General features: G+C 40.1%; 1 pseudogene; it reads left to right on the top strand.

Moving 5' to 3' along the window:
• Nucleotides 1–1,501: 1,501 nt before the first annotated feature.
• On the top strand, nucleotides 1,502–2,463 carry LOC103116585 (olfactory receptor 6C74-like; annotated as a pseudogene).
• The last annotated feature ends 7,620 nt before the right edge of the window (nucleotides 2,464–10,083 follow it).

The following is a 10,083-nucleotide window of genomic DNA, read 5'->3' as shown; positions in this document are numbered from 1 at the left end:
AATAATATTGCATCCGCCGATCACAACCTAATCAACACAACGATTGCCACCTCAACATGCTTCACTTCAGACCGTGTCCAGAGACTTCACATGTGGAATGACAACCCTTCAGCTTCATTACTCTGGTGAGACTTTTCCTTTCATAGTATACTCTAATTCCATCTCACAAAGATGGAATTTTGGGGCTTTCTAACAAAGCCCCAAAACCTAGATATACACCAGCTTCTTTGAGAGAGAGCATAAAATGGCAGTTTTAAAAAAGATGCAATAAAATGTTTCATAACAGGGTCTGTGTGATGCTATACACAAAAGAGTGTAGGAGGACTCAGGCTCCAACCTTCAGTGCACTCTTGTGGAGGAAGAAGCTTCTCTGGAGTGGTGGAGAAGTGCTGCAGCTCTCTGATTTTTTCACCATCTTCCCATTTTTCCTTCCATATTTCTCTCTGTCTCTAATGGAATAAATAAGGGAAATTGGGAAATAGATACTCTCTTCCCTGATCCAGCTTTCTGTTTCCAGCCATAACATCATGTCCCCAGACAATAACTTGGATTCACCTGTATATCAGATTTCAGGCTCAGTGAAAAAAACTAGTATAGCTACAGGCCCTTTGGGACATAACTAAAATATGCCTACAAGCTATCTACAAAATGGAGATCCCCTCCAACTATTCATCTGCACTATTCCAGCATTTAAGTTTATGATTGATCAACAATTTGTTTGGCTTTGTATGTTAACTCTCTTTTCAGTCACCAGGTTCCAGATGCTAGCAGGATGCTCACCGGATGGATTTCCCTGGACAAACAATCCCAGCAATGTGCCCTGGAGCTCTGCTTCCCCAGAGCCCCACCCTACTAGGGAAAGAGAGGGGCAGGCTGGGAGTATGGATTGACCTGTCAAGGCCCATGTTCAGCAGGGAAGCAATTACAGAAGCCAGACCTTCCACCTACTGCATCCCACGGTGACCTTGGGTCCATACTCCCAGGGGATAAAGGATAGGAAAGCTATCAGGGAGGGGATGGGATATGAGGATCTGGTGGTGGGAATTGTGTGGAGTTGTACCCCTCTTATCCTATGGTTTTGTCAATGATTCCTTTTTATAAATAAATTAAAAAATAAATTGGAAAATAAAGGCGACAGGGAGTAGTGTGCAGACAGAGATCAGGAATAATGCTGTTGGAGAAAGAAAAAGGATGGAAGGAAGGAAGAATGGGTGGAAAGGAGATGGAAGGAAGGAAGGAAGGAAGGAAGGAAGGAAGGAAGGAAGGAAAGAAGGAAGGAAGGAAGGAAGGAAAGAAGGAAGGAAGGAACGAAGGAAGGAAGGGAGGAAGGAAGGAAGTTTTAAGAGCACAGAAATTTGCACTGGACAAATACAACGTTGGTTTAAAGTGAAGAAACTAATTTATCGTCTACAGACGTTTTCTTGGAAAGACAAATAATTTAGTGTAAGTTGATTTAAAATCTTCATGTGCACTTGCTGTTTTTTATGTAGATCAGTGAGTGATGCTACTGTGGATGAAGGTGACCACAGAAATGGGGAATGGAAGCACGGTCCAGGAGTTCATCTTGGAGGGATTTCCTGCTGTCCAGCATCTGGGAAAGATCCTCTTTGGGGTGCACCTGCTGGCATACCTGGCATCCATTACAGGCAATATTGTCATAATCGCCATCACCTGCTGTGACTCCCACCTCCACACTCCTATGTACTTTTTACTTAGCAAATATTCCTTTATTGAGTGCTGCTTCATAACCACTGTTATTCCTAAATTACTTGTCATCTTTCTTCTAGGCAGGCAAAGAATTTCATTTGTTGCCTGTTTTCTACAAGCCTTTTTCTTTCTGTTCCTGGGGACAACAGCTTTCTTCCTCATGGCAGTGATGTCCATGGATCAGTACTTGGCCATTTGCAAGCCACAGCACTACCAAGCCATCGTGCCATTGAAGACTTGTTTTCTCCTGGTCTCTCTTTGCTTTTCTTTAGGCTTTACTCTCATCATTGCTCTGATGGTGAAGTTTCCCAGTTCTACTTCTGTGGCTCTAATCTCATCCCTCATTTCTTCTGTGACCTTGGTCCCCTGATCAACCTCTCCTGTTCTGACACTAGATCTATGGAAATGCTGGCCTTTGCACTTTCCTTGTGCATAGTTTTGGCATCCTTCATCATAACCATCATTGCATACACTGGTATAGTAGTCACAATCCTGCGTGTCCCTTCAGCCAAGGAGAGACAGAAAGCTTTCTCCACCTGCTCATCTCACCTCACTGTCCTCTCTCTATTGTATGGCAGCTGTGTCTTTATCTATGTGAAACCAAAGCAAACAAACAGGGTGGACTCCAACAGGGAGGCTGCCCTTGTGAACACAGTGGTGACCCCACTGCTGAACCCTGTCATCTACACTCTGAGGAACAAACAGGTTCACCAGGTTCTCAGAGACATAATGTGCAGAATCAAAATATCAAGATAAAAATGTCTCCTGATTGTCCTGGGATGGGGTGGGGGTGAATGTTTTAGAGAATCCCTTGTCTTCACTGCTCCTGAAGTAGTAGTTGATAGAATTCCTAGTGGAGAGTAACTAAAGGGAAGGCTCAAATATACCATTTATCAAATATTTCTTCCAGATATACAAGCTTACCTAATTTAGATGCTTGTCTGTTTCATTGTACAAATAAAAATCATTTAAACAAATCAAGAATTTTTGTGGACATGTTATCAAACACAAGATTAATATCTGAAATCCAAAACATCCATCTAAAGTCATATGTCTCTCTGTGCCTGAAAACTAATATTTCATTATAATATTCCTTAATATTTTGACATTGAGACACTATTTCTACAGTAGAAATTTAATACCAGAGTAAAATCATCTGAAGTTATTGAAACCATTTTTAATATTAGTTCCTTTTTTTAAAAACACAGATGTTCTTGTGAATTGCAATGGGACATTGCATTTTGTTTCCTGACCCAGTACACTCCTCTCTTTTTAGAATCATTGATTCAGGTCACTCACATGTAGTGACATTATGGATGGAAACAATTCACTGCTTCTCTCTCTAAATGTCAGCTGTCCATGCCAGTTGTCTCTGGTTTCTTTAAATATTTTAAGCTTTATTCCCTTAGAAAAATTGTCTAGAATCATGAATGGGCTTCCTGTATGTATATGTTTTTTTTTTATTTTATTTTTTATTTTTTAGATAATATTTTTTTTATAAAAAGGAAACACTGACAAAAACCATAGGATAAGAGGGGTACAACTCCACACAATTCCCACCACCAGAACTCTGTAACCCATCCCCTCCCATGATAGCTTTTCTATTCTTTAGCCCACTAGGAGTATGGACCTAGGGCAATTATGGGGTGCAGAAGGTGGGAAGGTCTGGCTTCTATAATTGCTTCCCCGATGAACATGGGCTTTGGCAGGTAGATCCATATTCCCAGCCTGTCTCTCAGAAGAGCTAATTTTAAACTAAGTACTCTAACATCAGAGAATGACCTCTTAACCTCTTTATTCTGTTTTTGAACTGGATGTTTACCTAAAAGAGCTCCAAAAAACAGAAGTATTCGCTTTACTTTCTAAACTTAATCAGACATGCATGCAGTGTTTGCATTATGCCATCCCAACTATCAAGTAAATGGAAATGTGACAGAGCAGGGGGCAGAGATAAACATGATATTAAGCAGTCTTTAGGGTTAAATACTCTTGAGTTCTAGTTCTGCTTTGCCACAGACAGGCTATTTAACATGTCTCTGAAAAAAAAAGTCTTAATCCTTTAAGACTTTCTATTTCCTCACTTGAAAACTAAGAAAAATATTAAGTAGACTCATTTTACATACTCTTTATATAATATACGCTGTGTTTATGTATTATATTTATATTGTAGAACTTGTTTCTGTGTCTCCTACCTGTCATTACTATCTCATTGGACATCAATTTGCACTTTCCCATGTGGAGATGATTGTGCAGAAAGCTAAATTAATACCATTAATATTCCTGTGCTTATCAACTTTTCAGAAACTCTTAACTCACTTGGCTCATCTTCTATTTTCACGTCCAGGCAAATCTTGCCAACTTCAGTCCTCAAAGTCAAGTTGTTGAAGGACTCTGCAGGAGTGACCAGGGACACAGACTTATTTTATTACTGCAGACTTCTCTTTAGCCTCAGTGCTGGGAACTCCTCCCTCTACAACTAGAGCTCAGAAGCCTGGGTCTGAAGCAGGTTTCCTTGCATACTACCAAAGTGGTTCAGAAAGGACCCCAGTGGGAACCAGTCAACATCTGACTGAATCATCAAAATGGTGCAACATTCTAAAGAAGCTGGGTAGAAAGAGGATCCAGCAGTAAACCAGCCATACCCAAGTGAGGGAACTGTGGGAAGGTGGCTTTAAAGTTAAGTCTGGGTGACCTTGCCTAGATTCTCAAAGCTTTTTAAGTGACTTCAGCAGCCTTAAGACAAAGTGGAGGTCATTGAAGGCAGTGGTGTTGGTGTTCCGGACACCACATAACACTGGCTTGGCCCACACCTGGCAAATAGAAGAATGACATCATGATGTATCTGGTCACCTCTAAATTTGAATGCTGAGTTGAAGTGTGCACCCACAACCTGTACAGAATGATCTCTGGCTTCCAGACAAGAAAAGACTACATTTCTATTATTATTATGTAGGCCTGCTATAGCTCTGATGCTTTTTCATATGCCATTTATCTATTTCATTTTTATTGATTGAGCCCTTTCATATTGGCCTAAGATTTGGATGAAACCTAAGCTATTTGGACCAGTCACATTGAGTAAAAAATGTCATAACGGTAAGGCCTAAGATATAGTAAGCTCTACTCCAGGTGTCTTAGCACATTTTATTTCCTACTGTCCTTAAGTATAGGCAAAGGGATATGTATATATTTTAGTTGTTTCTTATAAAAGCCCTGTTCCATTTCTCCCTAAAAACCTGCACATTTACCTATCCAGAAAATTTTACAAGAACATAGAGTTTTTAAAACACTCTTTGCTAAAGTCTGTATCTATTTCTTTTTTCTTTTTTTTAAAATTTTTTATTTAAGAAAGGATTAATGAACAAAAACATAAGGTAGGAGGGGTATAACTCCACACAATTCCCACCACCCAATCTCCTTAACCCACCCCCTCCCATGATAGCTTTCCCATTCTCTAGCCCTCTGGGAGCATGGACCCAGGGTCATTGAGGGTGGCAGAAGGTAGAAGGTCTGGCTTCTGTAATTGCTTCCCCGCTGAATATGGGTGTTGACTGGTCGGTCCATACTCCCAGTCTGTCTCTCTCTTTCCCTAGTAAGGTGTGTCTCTGGGAAAGCTGAGCTGACACATTGGTGGGGTCTTCAATCCAGGGAAGCCTGGTCAGCATCCTGGTGGCATCTGGAACCTGGTGATTGAAAAGAGAGTGAACATACGAAGCAAAACAATTTGTTGAGCAATCATGGATTCCAAGCTTGAAATAGTGGAGAGGAAGTGTTAGGGAGGTACTCACTGCAAACTCTAGTGTACTACTGCTTTCAGGTATATATTTTGCAGTAGTTTATGGATACGTGTGAACATATTCTCTCTCTCACAGAAACTGGTGTATATCTAGGTTATGGGACTTTGTTAGAAAGTGAACTACCTGAAATGAAATTAGAGTGTACTATAAAAGGAAAGGTCTCACCTGAGTAATGAAGCTGAAGGGTTGTCATTCCACACGTGAAGTCTCTGGACACAGTCTGAGGTGAAGCATGTTGAGGTGGCAATCGTTGCGTTAGTAAGGTTGTGATCAGTGGATGCGATATTTTAGCTATTATGAATTGCGCTGCTATGAACATAGGCGTACACACCTCTTTTTGGTTGGGTGTTATGGAGTCCTTGGGGTATAACCCCAGGAGAGGAATTACTGGATCATATGGAAGGTCCATGTCTAGCCTTCTGAGAGTTTTCCAGACTGCTTTCCACAGAGGCTGGACCAATTTACATTCCCACCAGCAATGTAAAAGGGTTCCTCTGTCCCCACATCCTCTCCAGCATTTGTTGCTGCTGTCCTTTTTGATGTATGCCATTCTTACAGGAGTGAGGTGGTATCTTAGTGTTGTCTTAATTTGCATTTCTCTGACAATCAGTGACCTAGAGCAGTTTTTCATATGTTTGTTAGCCTTTTGGATCTCCTCTGAGGTGAATGTTTTGTTCATATCCTCTGCCCGTTTTTGGATGGGGTCATTTGCTTTTTTGGTGCTAAGTTTGCTGAGCTCTTTATATATTTTGGTGATTAGTTTCTTGTCTGATGTCTGGCATGTGAAGATCTTCTCCTATTCTGTGAGGGGTCTCTCTGTTTGTTTAATAGTTTCTTTGGATGTGCAGAAGCTTTTCAATTTGATGTAGTCCCATTGGTTTGTTTCTGCTTTAGTCTTCCTTGCAATTGGGTTTGATTCATCAAACATGTCCTTGAGGTGTAGGTGGGAAAGTGTTTTACCAATGTTTTTCTCTAAGTATTTGATTGTTTCTGGTCTGACATCTAGGTCTTTGATCCTTTTGAAGTTGATTTTTGTTTCTGGTGAGATAAAGTGGTTCAATTTCATTCTTCTGCATGTTTCAACACAGTTTTCCCAGCACCATTTATTGAAGAGAGCCTCCTTTTTCCATTTAATCTTTTGGGCCCCCTTATCAAAGATTAGATGTCCATAGGTGTTGGGATTTACTTCTGGGCTTTCAATTCTGTTCCACTGGTCTCTGTGCCTATTTTTGTTCCAGTACCATGCTGTTTTTATGATAATGGCTTCTACTACTGTTACCAACTGCCTTGGCAAGCTGCCAGTTCAACATTTCAAGTGTTGATTATTTAACGAGCCCAGAAGTATGAGTTGTAAATAGAAAAACACTTTGATCAGCCATTTCACTGTTTTAAATTCTTCAACTCAACACTATATCAAATAAAGTACTGAGAAGGACTAGGAAAAAAAAAGAATATATTACAATCTTAAAGAAATTGATAATTTTATCTTAAAAGAAAGACTGTGTCATCCATGACGACTTATAGTGTTCATAGTACTCTGCTCATTTTTGTTCAATTAACAAATTTTGAAGTATTTGTAACTCTCATAATATCAGAGCACAAAGGATATTACTTTGCACTATGCAACATTGCTCTCAAGGAAAATAGTTATCCTGTCCTTCAGCATCTTGAATCAAGGGCTACACAGTGATACACCCAGTGGAGTGCAGTGGCCCTACATTGTATTCTGTAAGATTTCTTGTACAAAAAGATCTATGAGAAAGTAATGAAAAGAGCAGGATCCAGACTGAAATAGCTTAATTCTGAGACATACAGAGAGTTTTTTTCTATGTCTTTCAATTTCTCTGCATAATTTGATTTAAATAACAGGGATCATTGGACACAGAGTTCTGGTGGTGGTAATTATGTGGAATTGTACCCCTCTTATACTAGGCTCTTCTCAATACTCCCATTTTATAAATAAAAAATTAAAGCATTAATTTTAATATGCATGGATACAATAGAAACCTAAGAAATTGCAGGTATGTGTCAGAACATCCTACTACTTCTAGCTACAAGAAACAAAGTATCTTGTAATACTTTGAAATACTTTGAATACAAGAAAAAAATATCTTGTTTACAGAGCTGAAAGGGTATTGGGTATGATATTAATAAGATCTCAAACTATATTATAAGGCCATCATCATCAAAACAGCCTGGTACTGGAACAAAAATAGGCATACAGACCAGTGGAACAGAATTGAAAGCCCAGAAATAAACCCCCAACCTATGGACATCTAATCTTTGATAAGGGAGCTCAAAGTTTTAAATGGAGGAAGGAGTCTCTCTTCAATAAATGGTGCTGGGAAACTGGTTTAAAACATGCAGAAGAATGAAACTGAACCACCTTATCTCCCCAGAAACAAAAAACAATTCCAAATGGATCAAGGACCTGGATGTTAGACCAGACTTTATCAAATACTTAGAGGAAAACATTTGTGGAAAATTTTCCCACCTGAACCTCAAGGACATCTTTGATGATACAAACCCAATTGCAAGGAAGACTAAAGCAGAAAAAAAAAAAAAAAAAAAACAATGGGAGTACATGAAATTGAAAAGCTTCTACACAGCCTAAGAAACTATCACACAAACAAAGAGAGCCCTCAAAGAATGGGAGAAAACTTCATATGCCATAAATCAGACAAGAAACTAATCACCAAAATATACAAAGAGCTCAGCAAACTTAGCACAGAAAAAGCAAATGACCCCATCCAAGAATGGGCAGAAGATATGAACAAAAAATTCACTTCAGAGGAGATCCAAAAGTTAACAAACATATAAAAAATTGCTCCAGGTCGCTGATTGTCAGAGAAATGCAAATAAAGACAACACTGAGATACCACCTCACTCCTGTGAGAATGGCATACATCAAAAAGGACAGCAGCAACAAATGCTGGAGAGGCTGTGGGGACAGAGAAATCTTTTGGCACTGCTTGTGGGAATGGAAATTGGTCCAGCCTCTGTGAAGAGCAGTCTGGAAAACTCTCACAAAGCTACACACGGACCTTCCATATGACCCAGTAATTCCTCTCCTGGGGATATACCCCAAGGATTCCATAATTCCCAACCAAAAAGATATGTGCACACCTATGTTCATAGCAGCACAATTCATAATAGCTAAAACCTGGAAGTAACCCAGGTGCCCAACAACAGAGGAGTGGCTGAGAAAACTGTTGTATATATACACAATGGAATACTATGCTGCTTTTAAGAACAATGAACCCACCTTCTCTGACCCATTTTGATGGAGCTAGAAGGAATTATGTTAAGTGAGCTAAGTCAGAAAGATAAAGACGAGTATGGGATGATCCCACTGATCAACAGAAGTTGAGAGAGAAGAACAGAAAGGGAAACTAAAAGCAGGATTTGACTAAATCTGGACTAGGGCACCAAAGTAAAAACCCTGGGGTAAAGGTGAGGGTGGACATTTGGTTTCCCATGGTGCCGGGGGAGATGGGCGTTTGGGGGTAATGGGTGTGTGGGGGGGATGGAGGTGTGGGGGTGGGACACAATTTTTTGGTTGTGGGAATGGTGTTTATGTAGACTCCTATTAAATTGTACTCATATAAATCAGTATTTAATTAATATGAAAGGGGAAAATTGATTGTATTTCTCAAGCTTTTTAAATCACAGACTGAATATTTTTCATATATAGGCTGAGTCTTTGATATGTTGACTCTCTCACAAGCCTAGACCAGGTAGAACAGAAGCAACTGGTGGCACAGCTATATACAAGATGCAGGATATTATATAGCAAAAAATAATGTGACGATAACAATAACTGTCTATTGTCTTCTTGAACCCTAAGACAGCAGGAACCTCACATTTCAACTATAGAGCCTATATTTCCCCCAGTCCTAGAACCTTAGGGTAGGGTGCACTTTCCTGCATGCTTATCTTAATTCATACCAAATAATATTACATCCACTGATACCAACCTCATCAACACAATGAGTGCCACCTCCGCATGCTTCATTTCAGACTGTGTCCAGAGACTTCAGATGTGGAATGACAACCCTTCAGCTTCAGTACTCAGGTGAGACCTTTCCTTTCATAGTATTCTCTAATTCCATTCTAGGCAGTTCACTTCCTAACGAAGTCCCAAAACCTAGATATAGACCAGGTCCCCTGAAATAGAGCATGTGTTCACACGTATCCATAAACTAGGGCAAAATATATACCTGAAAGCAAAAGTACACAATAGTCTGCAGTGATCACCCCCCAACACTTCATCTGCACTATTCCAGCCTTTAGGTCCATAATTGTACAAAAATGTGTTTGCCTTTGTATGTTAACTCTCTTTTCAGCTACCAGGTTCCAGATGCCAGCATGATGCCCACCAGACTTTCCTGGACATATGATCCCCCCACAATGTGTCTTGGAGTTCAGCTACCCCACAGACCCACCCTACTAGGGAAAGATAGAGGCAGACCGGGAGTATGGATCAACCAGTCAATGCCCAATTTCAAGGGGGAAGCAATTACAAAAGCCAGACATTCCACCTTCTGCAACTCACAATGACCTTGGTTCCATAGTCCCAGAG

This window comes from Erinaceus europaeus, chromosome 1, assembly GCF_950295315.1.
Source record: "Erinaceus europaeus chromosome 1, mEriEur2.1, whole genome shotgun sequence".
Classification (NCBI taxonomy): Eukaryota; Metazoa; Chordata; class Mammalia; order Eulipotyphla; family Erinaceidae; genus Erinaceus; species Erinaceus europaeus.
The sequence above is the reverse complement of the archived record's forward strand: the minus strand, read 5'-3'. Positions and strand labels throughout refer to the sequence as shown.